This window comes from Marmota marmota, unplaced genomic scaffold (assembly GCF_001458135.2).
Source record: "Marmota marmota marmota unplaced genomic scaffold, marMar, whole genome shotgun sequence".
Classification (NCBI taxonomy): Eukaryota; Metazoa; Chordata; class Mammalia; order Rodentia; family Sciuridae; genus Marmota; species Marmota marmota.
The window spans coordinates 692,395-699,543 of NW_025999895.1; the positions used below are offsets into that span (position 1 = coordinate 692,395).

The following is a 7,149-nucleotide window of genomic DNA, read 5'->3' on the forward strand; positions in this document are numbered from 1 at the left end:
CCGCCGGGTTTTCCCTGGTGGAGCTCGGGCCGCGCTGGGGCGAGACTCTCCCCAGCGGGTGGTGAGTCCGCGCAGGGGTGGCGGGTTCCTCCCTGCAGGGGCGCGAGGTCCCCGCAGGGCTGGTAGGTTCCCCGCCTCCGGGGGTGCCCAGCGGCAGCCCGTGGTGCCCGGGCTGCCCCGTTCCTCGTGTGCCGGGACTTCCTGGGTTGTCAGTGCCTCCTGTGGGGACGCTGCGAGCTGTGTGTCCTGCTTCTTCCCGGGCCGCTGACCTCAGCACCTGCGAGTGTTTCCTGGAGTGACTGGTGTCCTTTACCCTTTGCATTCTGCTACTTCGGGCAGGGAAAGCAGCGCCTCGGGAGTTCACAGAATCACACTGCTCCGAGCAGTGGCCACGCGTCTTTATGTGGGATCGGGATCAGAGTGAGGAGACATTGATCACGGCCACCGGTGGTAGGGCACCTGGACTTGCCCTCCCCCACCCACAGGGTTCGTGTAGGCACTTGAGGGTCCTCCCTGAGGACCACAGGTGGAGGGACCTCAGCGTGTCCTCCGGAGGACCTCAGCGGCAGGCGGGGACTGGTCCTGGGGAGGTGGGAGGCCAGTGGCATCCACACAGGGATGGCCCTAGAGTCTTCTTTCTTACCCTGAGGAACACTTCACATCCAAGAAATTTCTGTTAAACTCTGCAGGAAACGCTGGGTTTCCTGGTCGTTCTGAAGAGCCACTGTTATTCCAGAGTTCTCCCTGGGATTTCTTCACTGCAGCTTCAGGGTCCCTGATCCAAGATGGCAGAGATGGAGTACCTGCCCACACTGCCCTCCTGGAGCTGGGGAGAGTCAGGATTCGCCCGAGTGTAGAAATGTGTTTGCGCTTCTACTTCTGGCAGCCTCAGACCTGAAATAATTATTAATGTGGCATTTGAAAAATAATTTAAAAAATTTAAGTCCTACATGGACACAATATGTTTATTTTTTTATGTGATGCTGAGAACGGAACCCAGTACCTCACATGTGCTAGGCAAGCGCTCTACCACTGAGCCAACAACTTCAGTCTGACAATTAATTTTTTAATTTCTTGCTTCTGCATTTATTAGTTGAAATTCTATAAGAAAGAAACTTCCCTTTTTGTATTTTTCTGTTTATTTCATTATTTTTGATGTTAGGATGGATGTTTTTATTTTGTTTTTGTTTCATGGATTATAATCTATTGCTGGCATTTATTCTAGATTGAGGCTTTAGAACCCCTTCTGTGGTTTCTGTGTCCATAGAGCATGTCCCCAAATCTTGGAGCACTTCCTGACTTTCTGGCATCACAGGCTGTCTCAGGCTCATCCTGTGTCCTTGATGTAGCTCAGAGTGCATGATTTCTGTAGGGATCCCTGGCTCCATTTGGTATATGCATGGGTCTCTGTGTGTACTGAGAACTGAGTTCACGCTGAAGCTGGTCTGTTACCACAGGACTCATTCTGCTTCTCCTTACCTCTCACAGTTTGGTTCCTATTTTCTTAATATACTTACTGATTTATTCAGTCCTGGGATATACATAAAGTAGTTTTAGAATTTCTAATCCATATTCCTGTGAAAACCAGAGCTACTTACTATAGAATATAACATTTGTGTGCAGTTTTCATTTTTATGAAATGTGTAGCCAAAATATAGAAGATATAATCAAAATATTTTTTCCAAAGTTGTTTTACAGTTTGCATTATTTAATTTTAATAATGTTAGATTCGGTTGTTTCTATTTCATTTAAAATCTATACAGATTTTAAGTTTCATGTTTTTTTTTTGTTACCTGAAATATTTATGTGGTTCTAAAAGCCCATATAGTATTAAGTTCTTAACTCCAAGATTCAACTTCTTCTACCTCTTCTCCTCCTCCTCCTCCTCCTCCTCCTTCTTGTTTTATACAGCATATCTTTATTTTTATGTGGTGCTGATGATGGAACCCAGTGCCTCACACCTTCTAGGAAAGTGCTCTGCCGCTGAGCCCCAGCCCCAGCCCCTTCTTTTTCATTTTATTTCTCATTTACTCACTTTTTCTTTTCTGGCAAATATAGATTCAAAGAAAACAGTGCAGCATGCCCCTCACAGGGGTGGTAATCCCTCCTCTAGTAGGTGCAGGGAGAAGAAGGGACTGGGAACCAAGTATCCCCCTGAAGGGCACATCCTCAGCCCCAGGGACCTAATTCCTCCAACTGGACCCTACTTCCCAGTTTCTTCCACTTCCCAGCAGCCTGTTGATCTATGAATCCATCAGTGGATTAATCCAGTGATGGGAGCCTCATGATCCAGTGCCTCCCCAATCCCCACCTCTGAACACTGCTGCACTGGGGACCCAGCCTTCATCACGGCAGCCTCTGCGGCCTTCCAGATTCCTCCACAATGAGCACTTGGCAGCCAGGTGTGGTGGTCGCACCTGCAGTCCCAGCAGCTTGGAAGATCTTGAGTTCAAAGCCATCCTTGGTGACTTAGCAACACCTTGTCTCCAAATAAAATTTTTAAAAAGGCTGGGGATGTAGCTCATTGGTAGAGCAAATGTAATGCCCTGGATTTCATCTCTAATGCTGCAAAAATAAATAGAAGAGGCGCTCGGCCCTGGGTCCCACTCCCTGCCCTGGTGATGATTTTGGCCCTGTGATGACTTACATGGCGCTATCCCGTAGACTCTTGCTACCTGGAAGAGCCAACCACCAAGCCTCTTCCTGGGTTGCTCCCATGCGCTGTGTTGGCTCTCCTGATGAAACTCCAGGCTCACGGACAGCCCACCTGGCCCTGCCAGGGACCTCCCTGGGTTGGAGAGTTCTGGGGCTATTGCACATGCCACTCCACAGTGGCATCATCTTGGTGCTAGGGCATGTGCCAGCCCAGGGGTGACTGGACTGAGATTTTCTTTGCTGTATTTGCTAAGGAGGCTTATCTTTCAAATGGGGCCTCTGTTGCCTACACATCATTTTGGGGCCTGCAAGTTTCCCATATGTGAGAAGTCATGGTTTTCACAAAGAATTATTTCCATCTTCCTAAAGCCAGAAATTTCTAAGAGCTTTTCAGACTCAACAGGAATACTTACAACATTCCAATTAAATTAAAGAGGGTTCAGAAGCACATTTGTTTTAGGCCGGGCGCTATGGAGGTTCGCAAGATCCAGGGCAGCCTCTTCAACTTAGTGAGGCCCTGTCTCAAAATGTAATAAGATTTTAAAAGGATTGGGGATGTAACTCAGTGGTCGAGCACTTCTGGATTCAGTCTCAGTACAGAAAGAAAAAGGCTTAGTGTTTTAAGAATGAGAAAAACCAGAGCAATGAGATGCAGGTGCTGTGTGTTTGCCTCTGGCCCCTCTGGTACTAAGACCATGTGCACCACTGGTGAAGTCCAGTTGACAGGGGTTCCCCGTCTCTGGAGGTTTCTTCTCTAGTTCCCCAGAAACTCTGTGTAGTCCCTATTGAAAACCAAGTGCTTTCTGGGAACATCTGCTGGTTGGTTGACAGATTGGATCCAAACTGAATGGGTGATGTTTAAAGCCAGTTCATTTCAGCCTAGGCTTAGGGCTCTCCTTTGGAGATGTCTGCACAGAAGCAGGGCAGGCTGTCTGATGGGTAAGGAGGAAGAAGCACGACACATCGGCTTCTTGCACTTGGGCCCTGAGCTCAGGGGGTCTCAGGCAGCTGGTTGATGGGGCTGGCAGAAGCTGGCTTCTTACCGGTGGATTGCACTCTCCTGTGGCCTGCAAACGCCCAGGGTCAAGATGATGCCACTGGCAGTACTTATTTTTTTTTAAATATTTTATTAGTTGTTGATGGACCTTAATTTATTTATATGTGGTGCTGAGGATCGAACCCAGTGCCTCACACATGCCAGGCCAGCGCTCTACCGCTGAGCCCCAGGCCAGTCCCTGGCAGTACTTATTGAGCTGCTCCTTCCTCTGTGTGGGTCACAGAGTCCTGGAGACAACACAGGGCAGAGGGAAGAATGGGCCTGGCCCCAGTGAGTTGAGGAGACCTCATGGGAAGGAGTATCCCCAGTAAGAGGACCCAGGGCCTTTTAGTCAGAGCAACCTGTGTACAGAATAAAAATGTAAGCCCTGGGCTTGCTGGGAGCAGAGCTGACCGGGCAGGCAGGACTGCCCTAGGGTCTTTGTATGCTGTACCAAGGAGATTGGATTTGGTTAGAAGATAGCCAGGAGCAGAGGCCCAGCAGAACTGGATACCATGACCTGGTGTCCATACTGGAGGAGTGGCTTCTGTGGGTGGCCACCTGCATGTTGAATTGAGGAGCCTGACAGGAGCCTGGCCCAGGACAGGGCGCCTCGGGTGGTCCTTAGGAGGTGAGGCCTCAATCTGAGTCGTGGTGCTGTGGGATGACTCGGGAGACTGCCATGCCACCCGCTCCTGTGCCTGTGCTGCTGGACTCCTGCACTGGCCCTGCACACGTGCTCCGCAGAACGGTCACCAGGCGGAGCTGGGCAGACTGGCCAGCCAGGGCTGCTGTGCTACACTGGTCTGGGTTGGAAGGCCATGCGGCTGAGGGCAGCTGCAGCTCAGATGCAGTGGGGGCTTTCCTGGCTCTGCCTAGGCTCTGAGGGAGTGTGGTAGTGCGGGCAGAGCCCCGGGGTGGGTGGGAAGCCCTGGGCAGGTGTGTTTTAAAAAGATCCCTTTGGTAGCCACAAAAAGGTGAATGGCCCGTTCAGGTCTGAGCAAGAAGATTGGGGGCTGAGGTGTGGGTGTGGTAAGTTCGGCAGGATGACCAAGCCCTTGGACAGGCCAGGGGAACTGAGAGGCGGAGGAAGGCGGAGGGTGGGTGGTGCTCAGGGGGTTGGTAGGGTCCCAGGAGCTGCGCTGGGCGGGTGTCTGGCAGCTCTGCAGCCCAGGGAGGCTGTGCCTGTGAGTGAGAGCTGCCCTGGCTGCCCAGCCTGGGTGGGAAAGTACCTCTCCAGACCCCTGAGGCGCTCTGGCACCTCTGGTGATCGTGGCCTGCTGACCTGCGCCTTCTGGGGGGCCTGTGTGTCTGCGGCCCCTCCCGCCCTCCTTACGGTCCGTGTCGCCAGCACTCAGCCTTCCTGGGCCCTGGGCCCTCTCCTTCTGCACAGCTGGCTCGCTCTCCTGCAGAGGGGCCCTAGATGGGCTGGGCCCTCGTTTTGCTCCCACAGTGACACCCTGTCCACATCCCACCAGGCCGGAAGTGCCCGTGCCTGTCCTCCACTGGACTGGAAGCACTTGGAGGCCATGCAGGCCCCTGTGCGCACACCAGAAAAGAGTGCCACTGGGTGTTTGTGTCCAGACAGAGTTCTCTCTGCTCAGGACCCCTGAAGGTTTGGAGCCACTAGTACCAGTTGTGAGAAACTGTCCTGTCTGCCACACGGGTGCCAGGGACCCCTATCTAGGAGGACAGTGAGGATGCTGTGCAGCCCCCACATCCCTGACCACTCCACTGCTGCCACCCAGGTTGAGCTGTCACTGCAGGGACCCCGGGCTCAAAGCCCTAAATAGTCCCTTACTATGTCCTCTCCAGGGAAATCTGTTCAGCTGCCCTTTGTGGCTCTTTGGTTATAAGGGGGACCTCCACAAAAAGTCTCCAGTTCTGAACGCGTTGCGGAGAATTGCCCTTCTTCTTTCTCATGACAGGTGCAGGAGGACAGTAGGTGGTCTCCACAGCCTTCAGAGGGTGGCTTTCTGGCTCCTGGGTCTCTGCGAGGTGTTCCCTTTCTGACTTGCTGCTCTAAACACTGTGGTCTGAGCTCGGAGAAGCCCAGGTGTTCCCACTGTCCACGGGGCACCCCCATTTCCTCGGTGAAATTGATAAAGCCCTTGTTTGATCAGTCCTGATGGTGGCGAAGGAAAGGACATGTGAGGACACAGGGAGATGGCGACTGTCTGCAAGCCAGAAAGAGAGGACTCACTCTGCCAGCACCTGATCATGGATCTCAAGCCTCAGAAATGTGACAGTAAAGTTCTGTTGTTTAAGCCAAAAAAAAAAAATCCTGATGGTGGGTGCGGGCGAGTCTCCAGGTGCCCTGCCACCCTCAGGCCCTCAGGGTGAATGTGGTAGCAGGTCCTTGGCAGGTACAGAGACGAGAGGAAGAGGGTTTTAGAGACTAGGTGGCAGTTTGGCAAAATAGTTTTATGTTGTTGAATCTAATATTTTAAAAAATCGGACGCTAGCCAGATGTGTTACTGATTTTTGTTGTTTGTTCTTGTTACCTGTCACCTCAGGAGTGAAATGAACTTCGTGTCTCTAAAAGTCGTCTTTGTGCTGATTTCCAGGTCCCTTCTGGCCGAGTGCTGGAGTCCGTGTCCACACACACCACCCTGACGTTCTCTGTGGCTGTTTGGCTGTTTGTTTGTTTGTTTGTTTGTTTGAATCTCCTTTAGATGTATGGACCTTTATTCTATTCGTTTATTTGCATGCGGGGCTGAGGCTCGAGCCCAGTGCCTCACACATGCTAGGCGAGCGCTCCACCCCGAGCCCCAGCCCGTTGGGGTTTGTGTCTGAGTGTCAGCTTTACTCGACCGGGCAGCGGGAGGCACTGGCCTGGGTTGCCAGCTCTCCGACTCTCCTGGGCTCCTCTGGCTCGCTGCCCGCCTGACCAGGAAGGCCTTCTGTGAATATGTCCTCATCACTTAGCTGAGAGGACCCGAGGCAGTGTTTTTAAGAAGCTGGCTCTCGCACTCTTTGAGACTGCCAGTCACCTTGCTCTGCTGGCCCTTCTGCAGTGAGAGGTCCATCAAATCAGGCGCTGTCACCGCCGTGTGCACCAGAGCTCTGCACCCTGCCTGCACACCCAGCCATGGTACCCAGGTGGGGTGCTGAGGACCTGTGTCCTGGGTCCTTTCCTTTAAGTGGCCTCAGGCCAGCAATGGGAGTCAAACCAGGAAGTCCCGAGCTCAGCGGGTTGGTGTGTCAGAAGCCACCCCTGTCTGTTGGGTGCGGGCGAGTCTCCAGGTGCTCTGCCAAGGAGCAGGCCCTCAGGGTGAATGTGGTAGCAGGTCCTTGGCAGGTACAGAGACGAGAGGAAGAGGGTTTTACAGACTTGGTAGCAGTTTGGCAAAATAGTTTTATGTTGTTGAATCTAGTATTTTAAAAAATCGGATGTTACCTGCTAGGCCAGGTAACCTAGCAAGACCTTGTCACAAAAACAAAATGGACTTCTATAG

At 52.3% G+C, this 7,149-nt stretch overlaps 1 protein-coding gene across 1 annotated transcript in view; it reads left to right on the forward strand.

Annotated features, from left to right (window-relative positions):
• Ccdc57 (coiled-coil domain containing 57) overlaps nt 1-7,149 on the forward strand; it is a 55,095-nt gene that overhangs the window by 1,228 nt on the left and 46,718 nt on the right. The gene's annotated exons all lie outside the window — the stretch shown is intronic.